General features: G+C 42.9%; 1 protein-coding gene across 6 annotated transcripts in view; it reads right to left on the reverse strand.

Moving 5' to 3' along the window:
- Positions 1-27038, reverse strand: part of PDE10A (phosphodiesterase 10A) — a 574288-nt gene that overhangs the window by 95170 nt on the left and 452080 nt on the right. The window lies entirely within an intron of this gene.

Consider the following 27038-nt stretch of genomic DNA (forward strand, 5'->3'; position numbering starts at 1 on the left):
AGATCCCTGGGGGATAGCACTATTTACCTCTCTCCATTCTGAAAACTGACCATTTATACCTACCCTGTTTTCTATCTTTTACCCAGTTACCAATCCATGAGAGCACCTTCCCTCTTATCCCATGGCAGCTTACTTTGCATAAGAGCCTTTGGTGAGGGACCTTGTCAAAGGCTTTCTGAAAATCTAAGTACACTATACCCACTGGATCCCCTTGGTGTACATGCTTGTTGACCCCTCAGAGAATTCTAATAGATTGGTGAGACATAATTTCCCTTTACTAAAACCATGTTGACTCTTCCTCAACAAGTTATGTTCATCTGGTTCTTTTGGGTGTGTAGGCACATTTGACCAACCATACTTATTGATGGATTCAACACACAGCTTACCCCAGGCATCCCAGAATATGGTGTGCTGTTATTTCTGCTATTGCTTTCTTGCATAGATTTCTACTATTTGTATAATTCCCTCCACACTTTCTGCCACAAATACAGAACATATGACCCTATACATCTGAGAGTCATTTGGTTTCCTCATTTCAAAACAAGTAAATGCTTGCTGAGTGAATAGCATTAATTCCCAACAGCCTTATTTAAACTGAACTTTTGTCATCAACGGAACTGAATACTGACCAAAAATGCTGATGGGAGAACAACTCATTGTTTGACCCATAACCTCTTCTTAACTACCTTAATACTGTGTCCACCTATTGTTCCAATAGACATGTACAACTGCATGATACCTGGCAGCTCAGATATCCTCCTTGAGGTTAAGGTTGTTTTTAAATTATATAATTTTTTAAATTATTTGTATTACAAACATTCCTGAAACAATATTAGGTGACAGTGGATGTGTGTGTTTACATTTTGGAAGAGAGCGTGGTGCTTACCAAAAAGAACATCTACTAACATTTTTTTAGAGGAGCACACAGTGCAAGTAAGGTGCTTGGCAAGCTGCGTCCACATACTGAACCTGGTTCTCCACTGCCTTACCCCTTGTGTAGTAATTTACAAGGGAGTACAATCAGAATGGTGGTATTCTACATATAACTTAGCACTCACTTTGCACAGGCACAAGTAACTACACAAAGAGCAAGGCAATGAAGAATGAGGTCTGGTGTTGCCAGCATACATGAGCCCAGATCTGCAAACTCATGTTGCCACAGTCTGGGTTTCTCTAAAACCAGGACTGTAAATCATGAAAAATTGCACATTGGATTTGTTATGTAGAAAAATGTCCTCAAAGGACTTGGGGGTGACCAAATTCATTTTCACCTGTGACCTACAGTAATCAGGATCTGAAGCTAAATCTTCAAAGGTTAAGGCTTATATTTTAACCCGCTCCATCATCTACATCAATCTATCAGCATAGCATCATAACCCTTTACTCAACTTTCACATAACTCAGAACTATGTATACATTCTAATTATGCTGTCATAAATATAAAGGGAAGGGTAAACCCCTTTGAAATCCCTCCTGGCCAGGGGAAAGCTCCTCTCACCTGTAAAGGGTTAAGAAGCTAAAGGTAACCTCGCTGGCACCTGACCAAAATGACCAATGAGGAGACAAGATACTTTCAAAAGCTGGGAGGAGGGAGAGAAACAAAGGGTTTGTGGGTCTGTCTGTAGTCGTCTTGGCCAGGGACAGAACAGGAATGGAGCCTTAGAACTTTTAGTAAGTAATCTAGCTAGGTATGTGTTAGATTATGATTTCTTTAAATGGCTGAGAAAAGAATTGTGCTGAATAGAATAACTATTTCTGTCTGTGTATCTTTTTTGTAACTTAAGGTTTTGCCTAGAGGGGTTCTCTATGTTTTTGAATCTAATTACCCTGTAAGATATCTACCATCCTGATTTTACAGGGGGGATTTCTTTATTTCTATTTACTTCTATTTTTTATTAAAAGTCTTCTTGTAAAACACTGAATGCTTTTTCATTGTTCTCAGATCCAAGGGTTTGGGTCTGTGGTCACCTATGCAAATTGGTGAGGCTTTTTATCCAACATTTCCCAGGAAAGGGGGAGTGCAAGTGTTGGGAGGATTGTTCATTGTTCTTAAGATCCAAGGGTCTGGGTCTGTAGTCACCTAGGCGAATTGGTGAGGCTTTTTACCAAACCTTGTCCAGGAAGTAGGGTGCAAGGTTTTGGGAAGTATTTTGGGGGGAAGGACGCGTCCAAACAGCTCTTCCCCAGTAACCAGTATTAGTTTGGTGGTGGTAGCGGCCATTCCAAGGATAACGGGGGTAATATTTTGTACCTTGGGGAAGTTTTGACCTAAGCTGGTAAAGATAAGCTTAGGAGGTTTTTCATGCAGGTCCCCACATCTGTACCCTAGAGTTCAGAGTGGGGGAGGAACCTTAACATGGTGGCACAGTGGTGGGATTAACCTGAAATCATTTTGAGATCCAGTTGAGATTTTTTGAACTAGAAATACAGATTTTAAAAAGGAATTTTTAGGAAGTCCAGAAGGCAGCTTTGAAACTGAAAGCAGCTTGGTTTCTCTCTGCTTTGTGGCCAAGCAGAGACAAAAGGGGATTATCTTGTGAATTGCAGGTTTCATTTGCCTGGAGGCAGGGTACTTAACTCCTGCAGGGAAATTCACAGTCTTCCAACCCAGAGGTTTGTTTTTTTTTCTTTTCTTCCTAAAAGTAAATAGGGGGTGTGTGCTCTACCCATTTGCCTGGAGACAAAAGTGGCAGGGTTTTTTTTAGGATTTTGATTTTTTTTTTGTTTTACAAGGAGCACAGGTTTGAAAAGAAATTTTTTTTTTCTTTGGGCTGGGTAAGCAGGTTCCCAAGTAGTTCGAGGTTTTTTGCTTTAATTTGGGCCCAGAGCAGAGACAAGGGAATTGTCTTTTTCTGTAGGCTGACAATCACTATCAGAGAATAGGTATTCTATTCCAGCACAGCAAAAAATTACAGCCAAGTTTTGTTTGTTTATTTCTAAACCTCGGGTGTAAAGTTAGTTAAAAACAGAGAGGTTAGAATGACCAAATCCTCAGCTCGACTACAGCTGGAATTAGCCAAATTTCAGGCTGAGGAAAAACAAAGGGAACATGAAAGACAGATAGAACTCATGCGGCTGAAGGAGGAGGTACAGGAGGCTGCCCACAAGAGGGAAATGGAGGCAAGGAAGCATGTGGAGGAGGTGGAGAGGATAAAGGCCCAGCAGAATATACCAACAAACCCTAGCAATCCTTCTCCAGGTACCACTTCCCATCCCAGAAAGTTCCCCACCTACAAGGCAGGTGATGATACTGAGGCCTTCTTAGAAAACTTCGAAAGGGCCTGCCTTGGGTACAACATCTCTACTGACCAATACATGGTAGAGCTGAGGCCGCAGCTCAGTGGACCCTTAGCTGAGGTGGCAGCTGAAATGCCTAAAGAACACATGAACAAGTATGAACTGTTTAAATCCAAGGCGAGAGTCAGAATGGGGATAACACCCGAGCAGTCTCGTCGGAGGTTCCGAGCCCTAAGGTGGAAACCAGACATGTCATTTACCCGACATGCCTACCACATTGTGAAACATTGGGATGCCTGGATATCAGGAGCAAGTGTTGAATCTCCAGTAAATTTGCCCTTCCTAATGCAAATGGAACAATTCTTAGAGGGTGTTCCTGAGGAAATAGAAAGATACATCCTAGATGGGAAACCCAAAACTGTAATCGAGGCAGGAGAGATTGGAGCCAGATGGGTGGAGGTGGCAGAGAAGAAGAAAACTGGTCGCAGTTGGAGCGGAGACCAGAAGGGACCACCCCAGACCACACCCTATTACCGGGGGCCGCCCAAAGCCCCACCTACCTCCCAAAGAACCCTCCAGACCCCTTATCGTCCCACCACCCCATTCTCCAGCAACCCTCCTCGTCCCAGTGACCCGTCAGCTGGACGATGTTTTAAGTGTAACGAGCTGGGGCATGTAAAGGCCAACTGCCCCAAGAACCCCAACAGATTACAGTTCATTGCACCGGAATCACACCAGAGGTCCACAGGCCCAGATACCTCCCAGATACCCTTGGAGCGGAGGGAAACTGTGAGTGTGGGCGGGAAGAAGGTCACCGCGTGGAGGGACACCGGAGCACAAGTGTCAGCTATCCATGCTTCCTTAGTGGACCCCAATTTAATCAACCCAGAGATCCAAGTGACGATTCAACCCTTCAAGTCCAACTCTTTCAATTTGCCTACAGCCAAGTTGCCTGTCCAGTACAAGGGCTGGTCAGGAATGTGGACTTTTGCAGTCTATGATGATTATCCCATCCCCATGCTGTTGGGGGAAGACTTGGCCAATCATGTGAAGCAGGCCAAGAGGGTGGGAATGGTCACCCGCAACCAGGCTAAACAAGCCGTGAGGCCTAGCTCTGTTCCGGAAACTTCTATCAGGACCCAGTCAGAGGTGATGGACCTGGACCCCAGGCCAATGTCTGCAACAGCAGTAGTGGATCCAGTCCCAGAGACCCAGACGGAACCAGTCCCAGAACCGGAACCAGCCGAACAACCAACACCAGACCCCGTGTCAGCACTGAATCCAGTACTTGCAACCTCAACACCAGAGGGCCCCACCGAACCTGAACTGGCAGCAGCCGATAACCCTACACAAGAGGCTCAGCCGGAGCCTGAATCCCAACATAGTGCACCAGCGGAGAGCGGTTCACAGTCAACAGAAACAGCTCCATCCCCTATATCGCTTCCAGAGGGACCAAGCCTAGGTCCACAATCCCATGAGGAACTGATGTCTCCAGGATCAAGGGAACAGTTCCAGACCGAACAGGAAGCAGATGAAAGCCTCCAGAGAGCTTGGACGGCGGCACGGAGCAACCCACCGCCTCTCAGATCTTCTAATCGATCCAGGTTTGTTGTAGAAAGAGGACTTTTATACAAGGAAACTCTTTCTGGGGGACACCAGGAAGACTGGCATCCTCAGAGACAGTTGGTAGTTCCAACTAAATACCGGGCCAAGCTCTTGAGCTTAGCCCATGATCACCCTAGTGGCCATGCTGGGGTGAACAGGACCAAAGACCGTTTGGGGGGGTCATTCCACTGGGAGGGAATGGGCAAGGATGTTTCTACCTATGTCCAGTCTTGTGAGGTGTACCAAAGAGTGGGAAAACCCCAAGACCAGGTCAAAGCTCCTCTCCAGCCACTCCCCATCATTGAAGTTCCATTTCAGCGAGTAGCTGTGGATATTCTGGGTCCTTTTCCGAAAAAGACACCCAGAGGAAAGCAGTACATACTGACTTTCATGGATTTTGCCACCCGATGGCCGGAAGCAGTAGCTCTAAGCAACACCAGGGCTAAAAGTGTGTGCCAGGCACTAGCAGACATTTTTGCCAGGGTAGGTTGGCCCTCCGACATCCTCACAGATGCAGGGACTAATTTCCTGGCAGGAACTATGAAAAACCTTTGGGAAGCTCATGGGGTAAATCACTTGGTTGCCACTCCTTACCATCATCAAACAAATGGCATGGTGGAGAAGTTTAATGGAACTTTGGGGGCCATGATACGTAAATTCGTAAATGAGCACTCCAATGATTGGGACCTAGTATTGCAGCAGTTGCTCTTTGCCTACAGAGCTGTACCACATCCCAGTTTAGGGTTTTCCCCATTTGAACTTGTATATGGCCGTGAGGTTAAGGGGCCATTGCAGTTGGTGAAGCAGCAATGGGAGGGATTTACACCTTCTCCAGGAACTAACATTCTGGACTTTGTAACCAACCTACAAAACACCCTCCGAACCTCTTTAGCCCTTGCTAGAGAAAACTTACAGGATGCTCAAAAAGAGCAAAAAGCCTGGTATGATAAACATGCCAGAGAGCGTTCCTTCAAAGTAGGAGACCAGGTCATGGTCTTAAAGGCGCTCCAGGCCCATAAAATGGAAGCATCGTGGGAAGGGCCATTCGTGGTCCAGGAGCGCCTGGGAGCTGTTAATTATCTCATAGCATTCCCCACCTCCAACCGAAAGCCTAAGGTGTACCATATTAATTCTCTAAAGCCCTTTTATTCCAGAGAATTAAAGGTTTGTCAGTTTACAGCCCAGGGAGGAGACGACGCTGAGTGGCCTGAAGGTGTTTACTACGAAGGGAAATGTGCTGGTGGTGTGGAAGAGGTGAACCTCTCCATGACCCTTGGGCGTATGCAGCGACAGCAGATCCAGGAGCTGTGCACTAGCTACGCGCCAACGTTCTCAGCCACCCCAGGACTGACTGAACGGGCATACCACTCCATTGACACAGGTAATGCTCACCCAATTAGGGTCCACCCTTACCGGGTGTCTCCTCAAGCTAAAACTGCTATAGAACGGGAGATCCAGGATATGTTACAGATGGGTGTAATCCGCCCCTCTGAAAGTGCATGGGCATCTCCAGTGGTTCTAGTTCCCAAACCAGATGGGGAAATACGTTTTTGCGTGGACTACCGTAAGCTAAATGCTGTAACTCGCCCAGACAACTATCCCATGCCACGCACAGATGAACTATTAGAGAAACTGGGAAGGGCCCAGTTCATCTCTACCTTGGACTTAACCAAGGGGTACTGGCAGGTACCGCTAGATGAATCTGCCAAGGAAAGGTCAGCCTTCATCACACATCTCGGGCTGTATGAATTTAATGTACTCCCTTTCGGGCTGCGAAATGCACCCGCCACTTTCCAAAGACTTGTAGATGGTCTCCTAGCGGGATTAGGAGAATATGCAGTCGCCTACCTTGACGATGTGGCCATATTTTCGGATTCCTGGGCAGACCACCTGGAACATCTACAAAAAGTCCTTGAGCGCATAAGGGAGGCAGGACTAACTGTTAAGGCTAAGAAGTGTCAAATAGGCCTAAACAGAGTGACTTACCTTGGACACCAGGTGGGTCAAGGAACTATCAGCCCCCTACAGGCCAAAGTGGATGCTATCCAAAAGTGGCCTGTCCCAAAGTCAAAGAAACAGGTTCAATCCTTCTTAGGCTTGGCCGGTTATTACAGACGATTTGTACCGCACTACAGCCAAATCGCTGCCCCACTGACAGACCTAACCAAAAAGAAACAACCAAATGCTGTTCAGTGGACCGGAAGGTGTCAGAAGGCCTTTAACAAGCTTAAAGCGACACTCATGTCTGACCCTGTACTAAGGGCCCCAGACTTTGACAAACCGTTCCTAGTAACCACAGATGCATCCGAGCGTGGTGTGGGAGCAGTTTTAATGCAGAAAGGACCTGATCAAGAATTCCACCCTGTAGTGTTTCTCAGCAAAAAACTGTCTGAGAGGGAAAGCAACTGGTCAGTCACTGAAAAAGAATGTTATGCCATTGTCTACGCTCTGGAAAAGCTACGCCCATATGTTTGGGGACGGCGTTTCCACCTGCAAACCGACCATGCTGCACTAAAGTGGCTTCACACCGTCAAAGAAACTAACAGAAAACTTCTTCGGTGGAGTTTAGCTCTCCAAGATTTTGATTTCGACATCCAACACATCTCAGGAGCTTCTAACAAAGTGACTGATGCACTCTCCCGTGAAAGTTTCCCAGAATCAACTGGTTAAAATCGTCCTTGAGATGTGGAAAATATTGTTAGTCTTTATGTACTTGGTAGTATATTTAGAGATGCATGTGTCTTATTAACTCTGTTTTCCTAGAGCTCCAGGAAGAAATCCCAGCCAGTGTTTCACCCTAGCTGAGATTTGGGGGGCGTGTCATAAATATAAAGGGAAGGGTAAACCCCTTTGAAATCCCTCCTGGCCAGGGGAAAGCTCCTCTCACCTGTAAAGGGTTAAGAAGCTAAAGGTAACCTCGCTGGCACCTGACCAAAATGACCAATGAGGAGACAAGATACTTTCAAAAGCTGGGAGGAGGGAGAGAAACAAAGGGTTTGTGGGTCTGTCTGTAGTCGTCTTGGCCAGGGACAGAACAGGAATGGAGCCTTAGAACTTTTAGTAAGTAATCTAGCTAGGTATGTGTTAGATTATGATTTCTTTAAATGGCTGAGAAAAGAATTGTGCTGAATAGAATAACTATTTCTGTCTGTGTATCTTTTTTGTAACTTAAGGTTTTGCCTAGAGGGGTTCTCTATGTTTTTGAATCTAATTACCCTGTAAGATATCTACCATCCTGATTTTACAGGGGGGATTTCTTTATTTCTATTTACTTCTATTTTTTATTAAAAGTCTTCTTGTAAAACACTGAATGCTTTTTCATTGTTCTCAGATCCAAGGGTCTGGGTCTGTGGTCACCTATGCAAATTGGTGAGGCTTTTTACCAAACCTTGTCCAGGAAGTAGGGTGCAAGGTTTTGGGAAGTATTTTGGGGGGAAGGACGCGTCCAAACAGCTCTTCCCCAGTAACCAGTATTAGTTTGGTGGTGGTAGCGGCCATTCCAAGGATAACGGGGGTAATATTTTGTACCTTGGGGAAGTTTTGACCTAAGCTGGTAAAGATAAGCTTAGGAGGTTTTTCATGCAGGTCCCCACATCTGTACCCTAGAGTTCAGAGTGGGGGAGGAACCTTGACATATGCAATTAACTATGTGAATAAACGATGTCACCTTTGTAACGTGTTAGCAAACATTTAATAAATCTAAGGAGACTGAAGTTCCTGCACACATTTGTGCAACTGTGAAAATGCTAGCTGCATAACAAGAGTATTAATTTGTAACATGGCAGATTTCCATCCTGAGATTATCTGGATTTGACAACCAGCAAGATGAGCAGAATTTGTTTAGAATCATAATCAAGTCATTTTATAAGAGGCTGATGAGGTCTAAGACAAGTGGAAAATAAAAAGCTAAATCAATCACTATGACTTTGGACCTGTACTGGTTTCATTTTATAACACAGACTAGCACATATTTTGTACAGGTTTGGCAAAATAAAATCTAAACTGATCCCAGCTGATGAAAGAAATTCCTCAAACAATTCAACCTTCAGCAGGAAAAAAAAAGGCATGCAAATATGGTTATTTGCCATCACATAACTATGAAAATATTTAAACTGTAACAGGAGTCCTGAAGGTTAAAAATTACCAACGATACTCAAATCTAACTAACCCCTTCCTCTGCCTACTCAACACTTTGTGTATCAAACTGATGACCCTACCAATATTTTGGGGCTTTTAATTGGGAAATCTAAATTTCAATGTCACTAAACTAAGGCAGCATTAATCTATTTTAATTAACTCTATCAGTGCCAGTGATAAAACTGCATCCTACTGACATGTTAATTGTACTGATCACCTAAATCATAGTACCATAAAATGGGATAATAATTTGAAGGACAAATCACTTTGTAAACATCCATGATTAAAGAATTTTTTGCAGAGCTTTTTCAGAAATACTTCTAGCACCTGTTTATCTTTAGAACATACCAGTAAAGCGCAACAGCTGACAAGAAATCAACAATGAAAAATAATTGGAAGAATACTGCTAGATTTTCTATCTAAACAAAAGGACGCACACTTTTTTTAGAAAGCTGCACAAAAATTACAATGATCGCTGAGTCCATGCAGAGATATTGTGACTTCAGAAAGAGTCAGATGGATGTGAGTCATTCAATATGAAGAATTAAGTAATCAAAAGGTAAAGTGTATGTAACATTAAATGAAACATGAATAAGTATGAAGAACTAAAGTGACAGATTAATCTGCATGCCTTGCTGCTTATAAGGTAACTGTGCCAGGAACATTATTCCTCTTGCTATTGGGGCGGGGGGGGGAGGGGGAGGGGAGAGGGAACTCAACAAAAAAACGACTGATATAATCTGCTGTAACAGAAAGGCTATGGTAATAGGAATCAATGTCAGTAAATACAAAGTTAAAAATCAGGTTTCAGAGTAACAGAGTAATGCATCCCATGAAGTGAGCTGTAGCTCACGAAAGCTTATGCTCAAATAAATTGGTTAGTCTCTAAGGTGCCACAAGTACTCCTAAAGTTAAAAATTAGTAGCAGACATGTGCCTATCTTAGTGTTTTCTATAGTTTCTTACAGTGTTTGCAGAGTTCCTGTGGCAAAATATTAACAACAAAATTGATATTATAGTAATTATTATTATTATTTTCTCCCCCCAAATCAGAGATTCCCAGCCTGTGAGGTACAGTCCTGTCCTTTTATGTGATCTCAGTTATTCAGCAGAATTCACTTTGCAGTGCATGAAATTACTTACAGGATTTTAAAAACTAGGACTGTAGCTTCCCTTTGATGTGTGAGAAGGGAGTGCCAGACGCATTTTGGGACTATAGAAGGATTGGAACTCAGAAACCTCTCTGGATAAGGTGAAGAGAGGTGAGGAAGCCACAAAACATGATGGAGGAAGGGGAGGCAGTAAGAAAGATCACAAGCTTTAAAACAACATTGCTTGAGACATTTAAGAAATGAACTGGCCAGAGCACTAGAAAATATTTATGATGGATTTGGAGCTACTCTGTAATAACCTTAGGGTGACCAGACAGCAAGTATGAAAATCGGGAAGGAGTGGAGGATAATAGGCATTTATATAAGACACAGCCCCGAATAATAGGACTCTCCCTATAAGAGTGGGACATCGGGCCATCCTAAATAATGTATGAATATCATATATTCTAACCATTTGACTGTTGTAAGGGGGGAGGCTGTTTACTGTATGAATACAAAGGGTTAATTCAGGTAGGGGCCAGCTGCAAATATGCAGAATAAAGGACAACAGATTCAAATAGCAACCCAGTTACTCACACTTCAGGGAGAATATTTGACCTATTCACTTTAATGTCCTATATCCAACCCGCTATGGAGATCAAGGGACCAGTTTGTCATGGGGTGATCTCAGTTTGTAAACGTAAGAAAACCAAAAAGCCTGGGAGTCTAAGACAAAGGGCTCCTGGGGGGGATAAAAGTGCCATTCTTGAGGGAGCGGGGAGTGGGTGTTGGGAGTTGCTGATGAGAAGCAGGTTCTCATTGGGTACGTCTACACTGGAAAACAAACAAACCTGCAGCACCATGCCCCACAGCCTGGGTCTGCAGACTCAGACTTGCACTACACCACTAAAAATAGTGGTTTAGTTGTTCCCACCAGGCTGGAGCTTTGGTTCTGAGACACGACCCCCAACACCAGGTTTCAGAGCCGGAGCAGGAACCTCCACATTACTGTTTTTAGCACTGTAGCATGAGCTGGTCTATGGACCCAGGCTCTCTGGCTCACTGCTGTGGGTTTTTTGTTTGGTACTATTTTTTTTTACAGTATAGACTGTGAAGGGGCAAGGCCAGATGGCTACAGAAAAGTAGTGGGAGATAGATATATTACCTCCAGGCTAAACAAATGCCTGGTACCAGGATAAGTGAAATGGCAGCTGCTCCAGGTTAATTAAGACACCTGGGGCCAATTAAGAACTTTCCAGAAGGCAGGGAGAATGCTAGGTTGATTGGGACACCTGAAGCCAATCAGGGCTGGCTGAAACTAGTTAAAAGCCTCTCAGCCAGTCAGGTGGGTGGGCATGTCAGGAGCTGTGGGAGGAAGTTGTGCTGTTGGAGAGACTGAGTAGTACACACCATATCAGGCACAAGGAAGGAGGTTGTGAGGTAAGGTGAAGTGGAGCTTGAGGAAGTGAGGGCTGCTGTGTGAGAAGTAGCCCAGGGAATTGTACATGTCATGTTTCTAAAAGGTCAACTACCATAGTCAGCGGGGGAGCTACCCACCTGAGCCCCAGGGCTCCATGTGGGATGGCAGCCTGAGCCCCAGGGAGAATGGCGCTGGGCAGTTGGGGCTGGCAGCCTGAGCCCCAGCAGTCAGTGGGACCTGCAGCCCAAGCTCAGTGGAGCTCAGTTGACCAGGGCAGTGAATGGGGTCCAGCAACAGGAGCCTCACAGAGTGCGGAGGAAATTTAAACTTAAAACCCTGGAAATATTCATTTTTAGGAGGGGGTTCACGAGATTTCACAATTTAGTGAAGGGTTCACAGGCTGTTAAAGTTTGGGAACCACTGCTCTAGGTCCTCATATCCAGGCTATTTCCAAGTCTTGTAAATTCTTTTTGCATAACATTGACACATTCTACATAACATCCATTCTTTCTGCCTTTCCTATCCATCCACGAGAACTGTAGTCCAAACTGTCATAAATATCATGCCTCAATTATTGTAATATCCCTTTTGCTGGCCTGAAGATATGCAGTCTTGCCCTATTGATATCCATTTGGTATACTGATGCAAAGATCATTTTCCAAGTGTGTTGCTTTGCCTTACCATACTGACTATATTGTTTCCTTATAGTACCAAGTCAGTCTGTCTGTATACATCTGTTGTCTCTTGGCTTAACCTTAGAGAATAAGCTCTTTGGGATCGAGGCTGTCTTTTTGTTCTGTTTTTGTACAGCACCTAGCACAATGGTGTCCTGATCCATGACCAGAGCTTCTAGGTAATACAATAATACAAATAATTAATATAATAATAATAATAGATGGATGTGTTGTGGAGAAGAGGTAGTCTCAGCCTCTTAAGCCATGTAAAGGTTTTCCATGGCTAACTTGTTGGCTGAGGAATAATAATGATAAAAATCAGTTTGAAGACAAAGCAAATTACCACCTCAAATGCACTTTCCATAGGTGACAGAGGATGAAGCAACATAGATCACTTGTGGGAAAGAGGAAAGACATTTCCATGCAACCAGTCCAGTCAGCATTATGTGAAGAGAGAAAAAGAAGCAGAGAGGAGTAGAAAATACCCATTTATAGAAATTTATACACTTATTTGAGTGAGAAGGATTTAGTTCTCATTTGACACACAAAGTGATTACCTATATATGAAAAAATAATGTACTTTATTCCATAAATGATAAAAGATGGCACTAGGTTCCTTACAGATAGAATTTATACATTTAGATTACACAAACCAAAGTAAAATATGCTGACAGCATCTAAGAGCCAATTTTCCCATAAATTTCTTTTCCCAATCATCCCTGTGATGGGGTGGGGATCCCCATCCAGTGCGGGGTGAGTACACCCCACCACTCGAGCACCTGTTTCTTCAGAGTAGGACGCCTGATGGACCTACACTGATAAGATTAGCAATAAGGCCTAATATTCAGAGTCAGTGGAGAATCTCTGGTTCGCAGGGTCAAGGCTTAGCGGTCTGAGTTTATAGGGGGTCTCTGATTCACAGGGTCTCGAGGCCTAGTGGCTGGAGTCAATAGTGGTTCCCTGGTTCACAGGGTAGGCAGACCTAGTGGCCAGAGTTCATCAGGAATCCCTGGGCTGCTGGGTTGGTAGGCCTAGCGGCCAGAGTCCATGAGGAGTCCCTGGATGGCAGAGTAAGCAGGCCTAATGGCCAGAGCCAATGAGGGGTCCCTGATTCACAGGGTAGTGGGCAACCCCCAGGGGGAGGGTGGCAGCCTAGGGTAGGCGGACCTGGGTCCTCCCTACTCCACCGGGTCCCAGCCCAGCGCCCTCGTAGTGGCAGAGGGTTCCACCAAGGAGGTCAGCAGGGATCCAACTGCAACACGCTGCTTATGTCTAGGACTATGGCTAGTCCCCCCCAGGCTACTTCCTACTGTGGTTCTGGTGGAAGTAGTTGGGGCATCTTCAGGTTGCTCGGCAGGGACTGTTCCTGGCGTCTCCAACCCCTCTTGAGTATCAGTGGGTGCCTGGGCGTCAGCCAGGGCCTCAGAGTTTTGGGCTTCTGCGGGGTGGATTGGTAGCTGCTCCCCAGCGAGGCCCTGTATGCTATATCCTTCCCCTCTGGTGATCAGCCCCAACTGAACTGGGCTGTCTGTCTTTATACTGCCACTGCACCTGGAGCATGCCCAGTAGGACCATGGGGGCATGGCTTCCTCAGCCACCCAGGAAGAGTTAACCCCTGTCCAGTGTCGGGTGAGTACACCCTGTCACAATCCCACAGAAAATGATGACCAAAGTTCCTTTAAAGACTATGCATAGTGTAATTATGTGATGTTTGTTCATATACAAATGCATTACAAAATGTCACGTCAATGTTTTTCCTACTAGCAGCAGCCAGCACAAGCTTTCACTACTTTAACAACAAGATCCTTAGCACTGAAACAGAGAACCATCAATGGAAAAACTAAGCCATCATTTTAAAGGTGAACTGAAAAATAAATCAATACAGGTTATTTGTTACAGTCTGGAGGGCTAGAATAATATTTTGTCTGGATGCAAATAAAAACAATATGATCCTCAATGTAGTCAGGATTGAGGAATGCTGATAGTGTTACATAGGGAAGTTTGCAATGCCACTGCTGTGCTATATCTGTTTTGTAGATAATTAAAAGATTTCAGCTCCCACAGCTACAATCCTGCACCTTTCACTATTGCTATATTATTCAATAATTTTTTAAAAATTAAAGATAATAAAATGATTTGATGTATTGTGTTAAAATACATTAGCTGCCCTTCTTTTGAAGTAGCATTTGGTCTTATGAAAAAAGAAAGACAATTAGGAGGTGAAGGTGTACTGCATGAATTTATTGGGCTCTCTCTACATAAGATTCACTGTCTACACCATCATCTTTCTTCATGGCAGAATATTACAGGCTGTTGATTTATTGTATCATAAAAAAATCAAGCTATATAATTTAAAGAATCATATGACCATTGGCTTATTTGTCCACATAACTACCTTTCTCCTAATTTGCTTCTAATACAAAAATGCATTCTCTTCTCCAATCTTCCTTTGTGGCCTACTTTTAAAAAATACTAGAAAAGAAACACTGGTGTAAAATAATTTTCTCAACCTCAGCCTAACGGGTACTTTCAAAGAGCTGCCAGGTTTTGCAGTGCTTGGCTGCACTAATAGCTAGATCCTTCATATATGCAAATTGATATTCCCATTTCCAATCATGAGTTACAGTGACATATCTTAGCTTTCGTGCAATGATACTGCGAAAACAGTTAAACCACACCTGTGAAGAACTGAAATATGGGACACAGTTTCATGCCCCCCAAAATTATGGAAGGTCATGAAATTCCATTAAGACAAAAGTTTGATTTTTGAGGGCAGAAGCACTGAGCGGTGGGATATCATATACTTGGCTTCAAAAATAAAAGTATAGAGAAACACAACAATAGGCTTAAAGTATCCACCTGGCTTTCAAAGCAGTAGAGATGTTGAAGACAGGAAACAAAGAAATCTCCTTGATCCAAAAATCAAGGGTTGGCTTGTGTGAGCAGTTTTGTTTAAGCGTGGACACTGGAAAGCATGATGCTATAAAAAGCTGGCTCTGCTGTGATTAATTGTAATGCTTGTATATAGCCTGAGAGCAAACTGCTGCTACATGTATTTGTCTGACGTCTATTCTTCTTGTTTTGACTGAAGAGGACATGGGTTATAACTTGTTCAGTAAATAAAGCTTAACTTTGCAGCACCATGCACAGGTATTTATGAATTGTTTGTTCACACATCAAATGCTGCTCATGACAAAATCAAAGGAGGGAAAAATGTGAAATAACAGCTGGCAGGACAAGCCCTATTATTAAGTTGAAGGATGCAAAACAGCTCTATTACTACACAGAGAGCGCTCACAGTTTTTGAAGGCATACATTTTCCAGCTTGTTTATACAGTCGATTTTCAGGCCTGATCTTAGAGAGAGAGAGAGAGAGAGAACACTGCCTTCTGAACATCAACTTCTTGCCGCATAGTCACTGATCGCTGGCATCCAATCCCAGAGACTTTCCTCCAACTTTTCATCCACTGGTACATGTCAATATTGAGACAGATTCCCTCAATGCAAACATTAAATTAAAAATTATTTTAATGGAGTGAAGGAGGCATTGACTGGACTATAAAGACAGAACACTTTGATTATGCAGAACAGAAAAGACAGACCCATTTTATAAAATCTGATATTCACTGCAAGTGTTACGAAGACCATACTACCTTAGTTATACCACTTATCCAGACAACAGCATTGTGAAAAACATTTAATGAAGTCCATTAACCTTTATATTTTAATTTGGCAGGTCTGGATATTGCAATTTATTTAAATTTGCCTTGATAAATTGCACATTCCCTGTTAATATAGCTATGTTGATGCCTCACCTGTAAAACACTCCAAAAGACATTCCAAAAGAAATCATGAAAAAATTAAAAATATGGTCCAACCTTTTTCCATCTCCATTCTGCTTATCTGCCCCTTTCCCTAGTCTCTTACTACTACCAACAGTATCCATAAGCCTCTTTCTCCATTCCAACTTCATAAAATGCAAGCATCTTCCTCTGATAACACTGAATGTTGTATTATCTTCTGAAGGATATATATACTGCTCCTGGGGGAATTCTATGCCACTGCGCATGCGCAGAGTTCATGTCCCTTACAGATTTCTTTGTTTCCCTGCAGAAAAATGACTTTCTGACAGGGAAGCAAAGGAAGCCACAAGAGCGGTCATGTGACTCTCCCCAGGAGTATATTTTGGGTGCCAAGGGCAGCCGGCAGAGAGATAAATCACTGTGGGGAAGGGGGCAGGACTGTGGAAGACCCAGCTGGTGGCTTCTACCCTGTGCTGGGCTAAGTTCCTAGTCCCAGCTGGGCTGGGGAGGACAGGACTTCCTCTTTCCCTGCACAGCATCTAGGGCCAGGTCAGACATCCCCAGATTTCTCCCCATGCTGCAGGAAGCTTTGCAAGCTCACTACTCCCTGGCTTCTTGCCTCCATCACTCCTCAGCTGCAGGGGGAGGGATCACTGTACGGGAAGCTGCTCCCTCTTTCGACCAACCCTCATACTCAGATCCTCATGCCCCCACACCTAGAATCCCTCCCCCACACACGGACCATGCTGACAAGTCATATGCACCCGGATCCCCATCCCACTGAGCCCCAACCAGGTGCACCTGGAGCCCCACCCCACTGAGCCCCCACTCCCCCCAGCATTTGGACCCCCCACTGAATCCACCACACCCAGACCCCCCTGCCAAGCTCTATCCCCACCCCCCCCAACCTACCCCCGCTGAGTTGCAACCACTTTAACCTGGGCCCCCCTACAGCATCCCATTACTGATGCACCCAGAACCCCACAACAAACCCTTGTGCATCCAGATCCCCCCTGCCCCCAGGTCCCCCACTTAGCTGCCTGCACCCAGATTGCCCCCCCACATAACCCTCTCAACCCACACCAGGATCCCCCCACACGAAGTTCCTCCACACTTAGATCCTGCTGGGCTGAGCCTGCCTGGCCATACCTGGTGCACCTGGCACAGAGGGGGCAGGGACCTGGGGTATTTCTGGGGCAAGCCCGGTCCCTGCCCTATGTCAGGGTTGAGTCCAGCCTTACTGCTGAGTCCATTTCCCAGGGGGAGCTGCAGAGTGATCTCCCACCTCTGTGCAGCCAGTGGCCTGTGCTCCCCAATGCCATGCTGGAGCCTCCACATTTAGTACACAAATAAAATTTGCAGAATTTTAAAATATTGTGCACAGAATTTTTTTTTTTTGGGTGGTAGAATGCCCTCAAGAGTAATACATATATGTCTGATGTCCTAACCCTTTTCTTTTAACTTTTCATTACACCATTCATTTTTGGTTGTGAAAAAGTTTAAATCCTATGATCAATAAAGAAACGGTGTGAAGAATGAATAATGAACTTGCTGTGGCAGGGAAATATGGAAGGGATTTAAATGGGACAGAGAAGTCATGCAATTATTACAATTATTTACTGAAAAGATACTGATTCTGTAACTTTCAGTGGCATATTATGCGAGGGTGTTACCTGGTGCCAAGGCAGCTGCCAAAAGCCCTAAGTCCAAAAACGGGAAAGGAGAGGATTAAGTGTTATTGCCATTTCCAAGAATAAAGTACTGTAAATCAGTTAGTCATTTGCTAGGTAATAATTTCATGGTGTTTATACTGTAAACTACAGCAAAGCGAATTGCTGCTGGGATCACTACAGTTTACAAAGCAAACAGGCTTGCCAAAATGCAGCTTCACCATGGGTACTGTACAAGCCAAAGTGGAATGCAAAAGAAGCCATTATTTGAAATGAACAAGGGCTAATTTCACTATGATTGTATCAGGCACACTGAGCATTTTTGTTTAAGTTTAAGGTTCTGAGGTACAACATGGAACACAGCCACCATGGGAGAAGGAAGCAGCATACAGGACAAAATCCTCGCCATGACTTAAGCAGCAGTATTGGATATGTTAACCCCTAGCCTGCACACACATGCCAGTTCTGCACCAGACCCATCCACAACATACGTGATATCCTGTACTCTCCCCTCCCTGCACAGCTGTCTGTGATCCCAGTCTTTTTCTACCCATGGACTGGGAAAGCAGACACACAGCACCTTTCACGTAGTTGCCATAGGGGAAAGAAAGTGGTGGGTACCAGATGCATTCAGGGTGGTCAGACTGTCTGGGGTTGCTTGGAAGGCCATGTCCTTCACTTTCCAAATCACCAGAAGTTTCTCCATTCCAAGAAGTTCTGCACCCCTATGGAAGATCTCTTAACTGGACTGTGTGTTCTATATAGTCTCACCAGTCAGTCCATTCCCCCACGGTCTTGGACGGACACTGTACATGCTTAATGTCTCTCTAATGTTATTTCTGATGTCTAGATGAGGCAGAATTATGGACTTTACCCCTGTTTTGGTAGCCATAGAAGACTGACCCCTCTCCAATTCACAAATAGTGTTTTACTAATATTGTGAATGGAATGAGTCCTTACCTCAGTCTAGCACAGAACACACATATGCAAGATTAGTGCCCAAACTCACCCTTCTTCCTGTAGCAGTTCCTTTCTTAGGAGGTAAAAGAGTGATAGCACAATATGAAGCTTAACCTAAGCTATTTCCACTAGGCTGATTCTAGGTTTTCCATCCAGAACCTCTGTCCCAAGACCCTCTACCCTGATAGCCACACCCACCTCTAGTATACCTAGGAAAAGAAAAAATAAGAATAAAAGAAAAAATGACACATGAAACAGAACTCCTGGACATCATTTTATAATGTGTTCAGTGACAAAAAGGTTAAAAAAGAGTGGCGTGGGGGGAACAGAAACTCAAAAACTTGAAATTTTCAGAAAAATAAATCATTGTTTCACTTTGAACCCTGCAAAATAGAAACAACTAAGCAAAACTGTCTTTCCATTTTTCAACCATTTCTGCTCAGACCTAGGGTGCAGGTAGCAAGATGACATCTGTACCGTAAATGAACAGGAATCAATCAGCATTTCCATACAGGTTCCCCAACATTTGTTCACAGGATGGGTCAAAAGAAGGTGCTTGCCACCCATTACAGATACTGAAAGATATTTCACAAATGTTACAAAGTTAAAGTGATAACATGCAGAAAAAAAGTTCCTAGGTTCAAAGTTTCGTCACAGATGTTTATGAAATATTCTGGTTCTTGCATTTTTGATGGTGATAACAACTCTCTGTGATCAGAAAATCCTTGGTAGAATGATTTCCATTTTTGTGGGGGACAATATTTATATCAAGACAATCTAACATCTTTACTTGAGATTTCTGAACCCAAGTTGGTTGAAAAATTGAAAGAATTTTACTTTGTTGTTTCTATTTTGCCAGGTTCTAAGTGAAACATTTTTTTTTTTAATTTTAAGTTTTTGAGATTCAGTTCCCTTCACTTCCATCCTTTTAAAAACCTTTTTGCCAATGAATACAATAGAAAATAATGATGTCCAGGAGTTTTGTTTCACGTTTCATTTTTTCTTTTGCTATTTTGTGACTTTTCAAACCTTCTCCAACTTTTCAAAGATGAAAAAAGGAAAAATGAAACTAACTCTGGGACTCTAATTTTTCAATACTTTGCCACTCTGTAACTTTTGAAAAGTTGGAAGAGTTACAAAGCTTCATTTTTCCATTTTCCATTCTCACTTTTTCAAAAGTTGAGCAAATGCTGAAAAGTTACAGAATGGAAAAAAGAAAAAAAAAAGGAAAAAATACTACACAGCACTCCATCTATTGAATTTAGTGATAGAAAGGAATTAAAAAAAAAAAAAAGAAAGAAAAAACTGGAAGGGGGGAACAAAAGAACACAATTCACATTTTTCAATTGCAAAAACCCCTCTCCCCCAAAATAAAAAACTATTCCTATATGAAAGTTTTTCATAACATTTTTTACTTTTGAAAGGCCATTTTTAATTGTGCAAGAGAGTACTGAAGCAAGTTCACAGCAGAACATAGGAGTCTGATGTTTCATTTTAAAGTTAGTTTTTCATGAGACGTGGTGTAAAGAAAAATGATTTAGCTAGGAAAAAACAAGTAAATTTCAATTTTAGAACTTTGAATAATTTAAGGTTTTTCCATCTATGTACTCATTTTACTCTGCAATAAAATAACTTTCATTGAGCTCTTTGCTTATATTGTAAATTGTCTGTGATCCAGACAAAAGTACTTTTTACAACATTTCCAGAAATGAAAATGTACCATTTATTGCCTTTAAAACTCCCACACAGACTTAAAACTACTTCAAAAATTGTATTTTTGCTGGGTCTGGAGAACTCTACAATTATTCAAGTTTATTATTTTCAGAATTCAATTCTTGAGCAGAGAGATATTTACAATCCAATTACATTTGAACCTGTTTTGGGTTGTTACTGAAGGTAAGCAGTGCACTACCACAGTCTAGATTATTATATACTGTTTCTTAGAGAATACAATATATGCTAACAAAGATGTCTACAACTTTATATACACACACATCCATTTGTAGTGCTGTGTATTAACCTCTGCGTGCCAGACGGAGTCCATTAAAATTATGCAGTGAACCATACTTATTTAATATACAACATATTACATACAAAGTGACTAATATTAAACGTTTGAGGAATAGGGATACCCACATTTACACCCCAAAATTCTGCACTGCACATTTGTATGCAGATAAGTTAGCTTTGTACTCAATTGGCTCCAAGATCTATACTGAAGCCTCACTGGTCTCTGACTGGAGTTTAAGGTGTTTCTTATGATTTGTACGCCTATAAAAGAGTTGGGACTGGCCTATCTGAGGGATTGCCTCTCTCCCACTTCCAGCTGCAGTCATGGGAGATACCCAAGCTGGATCCCCTCACAATAAAAGAGAGGGAGAGCTGGCACAGCATTCTCTGTCAGAACTTCATGACTCTGGAAACTGTTCCCCTGCTTAGTCCTAAATAACCTGAATCTGGAGGCCTTTTGAGCATGCTGCAAAAGAAATGTGTTTGATAGGATTTTTGGAGAGGAATGAGGAAATGATTCCCAGAACAATTAAGGGGTGGAAAGGAGTTTCAGTATGTGGCTGGCTGGCTGGCTGAGTTCCTGTTGAAATGATTAATGCTGCTGGGGTTTTACTGCATTGTTAATGATGTGTTAGGGCATCTAGAGCTTTGGCATCATTTTAATTATTTTAAATCTGAACAAAATAAAGTAAATTATTAAATATCCCCTCAATTATACAATTAACAGTAGGATGAGTACACAGATAAATTAGTTTTATAGATAACCACACTATCCCCCTAATTTCAAAAGCCCTCCAGATATCTCTACCATGTAAAAGGATATGGAGGACTGACCTCAGCATAAATTTACTCAGAAATCTTTCAGTTTCTCATAAATAGCCTGCATTAGGGATTAAGGCTCAGTTACCTAACACGTCAGTCCTTTGCCTTCAGGGTTACTAATCCAAGAAACTTGGTATCAGGCTTCTCCTATACCTTCACAATTCCTTTCTTCATAGCTGTTGTGCAAAAAAGATTCACAGTGCAACCATGACACTTCAGCCTGGGTCTGTGGTCCCTTGGACAATCTTGTTTTTAATCCTCTAGTGGAGACCTCACTATATTGGTTTCAGTCTCCTTTCTTTAGCAATTACTTCTGTTAGAGTAAGTGATTTGAGATGTCTGTTGTTTGGAGAACTCTATCTTTAATTTTTTCTTCTGACTTTGCACACAAACAGAAACCAGAGTTCTATTTTTCTCTTTAATGTTTATACTCTGGACGTGAAATCAGCTTTAAAAAGTCCATCTACATTGGATTAAAACAGAGAACGTCAGAGACCTTATTCTTCAGGGAAAGCAAAAAAAAGCTCAAAGGCCTCCAGTACTCAGTTGCTTGATGGATCATATAAAACATATGTCTAACTTGCAAAGCATTCCATAAGAGACCTCCTAAGGGTAGCAAAATACATTCTACAAATTGTTTCCCAAAGCTTTAACCTGATATGCAATATCACCCTTTCAGGTTTAAAATTCTTTCACTGAGCACTACAAGGCTGATATTCCATCCTTGACTGATGCAGCCTATGATTCTTCCAGCTTCCCTTCATCCAAACTAAGTGAGCAAATAAAGTGAAAAATTACAAAAAGTAAACAAAGAAATGTTTTAGTTCTATTTCTTTGTTCAATAATAATGCAGAAAAGGCAGAGGTAGTCAATAAATATTTCTGTTCTGTATTTGGGGAAAAAGCAGATTATATAGTCTCATCATATGCGGATAACAATACTGTTTCCATTCCACTAGTATCTCAGGAGGATGTTAAACAGAAACTGCTAAAATGAGACATTTTAAAATTAGCAGGTCCATATACTTTGCATTGAATAGTTTTAAAAGAGTTTGTTGAGGAGCTTGCTGGACCATTAATATGGATTTTCAATAAGTTTTAGAGCACTGGGGAAGATCCAGAAGACTGGAATAAAGTGAACATTGTCCCAGTATTTAAAAGTTTAAATGGGATGAACCGGGTAATTATAGGCTTGTCAGTCTGAGACTGATCTCAGACAAGATAATGGAGCAGCTTAGCTGATAATAAGGACTCTATTACTAAAGACTTAAAGAAGGGCAAAGTAATCAATGCCAATCGACATGGATTTATGAAAAGCAGATCCTTTCAAACTAACTTGATATCTTTTTTTTGGATGAGATTACAGGTTTGGTTGGTAAAGATAATAGTGCTGATGTAATATATTTAGACTTCTGTAAGGTGTTTGACTTGATACTGCACAACATTTTGATAAAAAACTAGAATATAAAATTAACATTGCACACATTAAATGAAATTAAAAAACCGGCTAAATGATAGGTCTCAAAATGTGATTGTAAATGAGCAATCATCATTGAGCAGGTGTGTTTCTAGAGGGGTCCCACGGGGATCTGTTCTTAGCCCTTCACTCTAACATTTTTATCAATGACCTGGAAGAAAACAAATTTATCACTGACAAAGATTGCAGATCACAAGCAAATAGGCTGACCAGATAACGTGTGTCAAAAATCGGGACAGGAGTTGGGGGATAATTGTGCCTATGTGAGAAAAAGAAATCGGGACTGTCCCTATAAAATTTGGATATCTGGTCACCCTACAAGCAAACAACGTGCATTTTAATACAGCTAAATGTAGATGTACACATCTAGAAACAGAGAAGGTAGGCCATACTTACAAGATGGCAGACTCTATCCTGGGAAGCAGTGATTCTAAAAAAGATTTGGGGGTCATGGTGGATAATCAGCTGAACATGAGCCCCAATACAACACTATGGCCAAAAGGGCTAATGTGATCCTTGGAGGTATAATGGGTTTCTTGAGTAGGAGTAGAGAGGCTACCTTTATATTTGGCACTGGTGTGACTGATGCTGGAATACTGTGTCCAGCTCTGGTGTAGACAATTCAAGAAGAAAGCTGATAAATTGAAGAGGCTTCAGAGAAGAGCCATGAGAATGTATAAAGGATTAGAAAATATGCCTTATAGTGATAGACCCGAAGAGCTCCACCTTATTTATCTTATCAAAGAGAAAGCTAAGCTGTGACTTGATTATAGTCTGTAAGTATCTACATAGGAAACAAAGATTTAATAATAGGCTCTTCAATCTATCTGAGAGAGGTATAACATGATCCAATGGCTGGAAATTGAATTTAGGACAAATTAACACTGGAATTAAGGCACAATTTTTTAGCAGTGAGAATAATAAACTATTGGAACACTTTATCAAGTGTCATGATGGATTCTCCCTCATTGCTAATTTTTAAATCAACACTGGATGTTTTTCTAAAACATATGCTCTAGGAATTATTTTGGGGAAGTTCTACTGTCTATGTTATACAGGACGTCAGACTAGATTATCACAATGGTCCCTTCTGGCCTTGGATCTTTTCCCCACCTTTTTGAAATTATATTTTTGGATTTCAGGCTGAAAAGCTTGGACACCACTGTTTTAGAGGGGAAAATATTGCCCTATATTGATGTTTCTTCCTTTCCCAGAAGGAGCAGTTAGCCACGAGTAGCTAATGGGGCTAACTTGCACCAGTAATGTCACAGCTGTGTAGTGTTACTGATGTATTGCAGGGTGCAGTAGCACCTGATGCTACTGGCAGGACTCTTGGCATACATGCTGAAACTACAGGTACTGGGGGTGCTGCCGCACCTCCTGGGTGGAAGTGATTTCCATTATATACAGGGTTTACAGTTTGGTTCAATGGCTCTCAGAACCCCAACTATAAAAACTGCTCCAGACCCCCTGCCTCTTGGGGGAGCAGAAGCTGTTCCAGCCCCTAGAAGCTACAATATATATGACTGCCACCAGGGGACTTTTGGCCCTCAGCACACAGACTGCAAGCCTCAGAGGAAGGCAGTATAAAATAGGGAATACAGGCTTCGCTGACTCTAACCCCACAGGCGCAGAATCTAGCACTCTTTGTACATTCTCTCTCAAACTCCTGAAGTTCATGCACCATATGGAGAAGACATAGAACAGGATATTCCAGATCCCATGCTCCCTACAGCCTCCTCTACTGCTTTTCCAGACCCAGCAACAAGTCATGGGGAATTTCTGAGCAGGGTGGACTGGAGCTTCTGACCCCGTGCTGGTGATGAGTGTCAGGTTGTAGGGAGAAGAATTCTGACACTGAATTTCTGTAACAGGATCCACGACCCGCCCCTCTTCCTGGGGCCCGCCTGATGCCCCAGTAAGGCTCAGAGAGGCTTCAGGTTGTGCAAAACCTGTGTCTTTGTTCATTTAAGGTTTGCTCAAGACCGGGCTACGTTGCGGGAACTGGTAAACCAGCTAAAGGCCCTTACAGAGCTGAACTGCAGCCATGATGGGACGCAGATCATGCGGGCCAGCAATTGGCTGCAGAAAATGATGCGGGAGGATGATGTAGAGGCATACCTCCTAGCCTTTTAGAGGACAGCCTTGTGGGAGGTTTGGCCCCGAGAACAATGGTCTGGCATCCTCGCTCCATTCCTGTGTGGGGAGGCCCAGAAGGCCTATTATGATTTGCCTGAAGAGTACACTGCCTGACGTCCCAAGTACACTGCCTGACGTCCCAAGTTGCCCAACCCCATAGTGTTGAGCGGGGGCTGGGGGGGGTGTATATGTGACAGGGTCGGGCCAGATGGCTATAGGAGAGTAATAGAAGGCAGGTATATTAGCCCCAGATTAAGTAGGTCCCTTTTCCCTGGGTAAGATAACAGGGAAGATTCCAGAACAAACAGGAATCTTCTGGAGACAATTAAGACAGGCTGATTAGAACACCTGCAGCCAATCAAGAAGCTGCTAGAATCAATTAAGGCAGGCTAATCAGGGCACCTGGGTTTTAAAAAGGAGCTCACTTCAGTTTGTGGTGTGCATGTGAGGAGCTGGGAGCAAGAGGCACTAGGAGCTGAGAGTGAGAATGCGGACTGTTGGAGGACTGAGGTGTACAAGCATTTTCAGACACCAGGAGGAAGGCCCTATGGTGAGGATAAAGAAGGTGTTGGGAGGAAGCCATGGGGAAGTAGCCCAGGGAGTTGTAGCTCTCGCACAGCTGTTCCAGGAGGCACTCTAGACAGCTGCATTCCACAGGGCCCTGGGCTGGAACCCGGAGTAGAGGGCAGTCCCGGGTTCCCCCCAAATCCTCCCAACTCCTGGTCAGACACAGGAGGAGTCGACCTGGACTGTGAATTCAGAAAAACGGCCAAGCTGAGGGCTGCCGTGAAGCTCCAAGGGGAGCAAATCCGCCAATAAGTGCAGGACCCATCAGGGTGGAGCAGGAACTTTGTCACACTATAGAAATGTTAAGTAGGAAGAGGAGAGTGAGTATGTGGAGGGCTATTTCTTGAGCTGGTGAGGATTTGGGAGGTTGTGAGCTGGAAAAGTATGTGTCAGGTTGGCAGGGGAGTCAACTGATGAATGAGATTGTGTGTGAATTGAGCAGGAGATGGTAGGATCACACCTAGATTGGAGGAGCAGAAATTGCTTTACGAGAGAATACTTAAGGAGTAACAGGGTAAAACTATTGTTTTCTCCCACACTTTCCTTTTCTGTAAAGTGCCCCAGTTTTTCACCTCAAAAATACAATCAACCTCGGGGGAGCGGGAACTGGTGGGAGGTGCAGATTGCTATTTGCAGCCCTTCCACTTATTTTGGGAACCAGCTGTCACTCTAAGAATCAGCCTACTTCTTATTACTTCCCATAAGCAATGTCCAGATACATGACTATCCACGACTGAGAAAGAGACAATTAGTTTCCTTACTTGTAAATTTTATTTCCCATAACAGAAAGCATCTGGCTTGGATAAACTCTTCCTATATATCAAAATGTTTTTGATAAAACAGACTGTAGATGTTATAGTCTTTATTCTATTAAATTTACAATTTACAGTGGTATTACCTCTCTCTTCTAACTAGTTTACATAGTTTCAGCTTCAGAAGATTTCACCTGTAATAAGAGTATGGTCCTGCAGCAGACTCACAAAAGGAGTCTGAACTCAAAGCCGGGAGGAAGGAAAGCGTGGTCGGGGGGAAGCGCTTAAGATGCCTGTATTGCTGTGAAATTAGTAAGGCTTACCTAATGAGTAATGATAATACCAGCTGATTCCCTCCATTGTGAGAAATAAAACTACAGGTAAGGAAACTAAACATCTCCATTCTCAGGAACTTTTATTTATTCAGAAATAGATTTTGATTTTACAGAAACTAGAAAAACTAAAAAGGCACAAATTTCTCCCACCGTACAGGATGTTTTGGAGGAAACTAAGGGGAAAATTCAATACTCAGAATTACATACACACACGCACATAATACCTTTGGCTTCGCCGCTCAAGTTTATGCTTTTATATGGTAAATATGACAAATTACAATTAGGTTCAGACTGTTCTGAGATGAGTGAGGTGGCATTTCTTCTTTTCTATGATTTTGGTT

The sequence above is a fragment of the Lepidochelys kempii genome, chromosome 3, assembly GCF_965140265.1.
Source record: "Lepidochelys kempii isolate rLepKem1 chromosome 3, rLepKem1.hap2, whole genome shotgun sequence".
Lineage (NCBI taxonomy): Eukaryota > Metazoa > Chordata > Testudines > Cheloniidae > Lepidochelys > Lepidochelys kempii.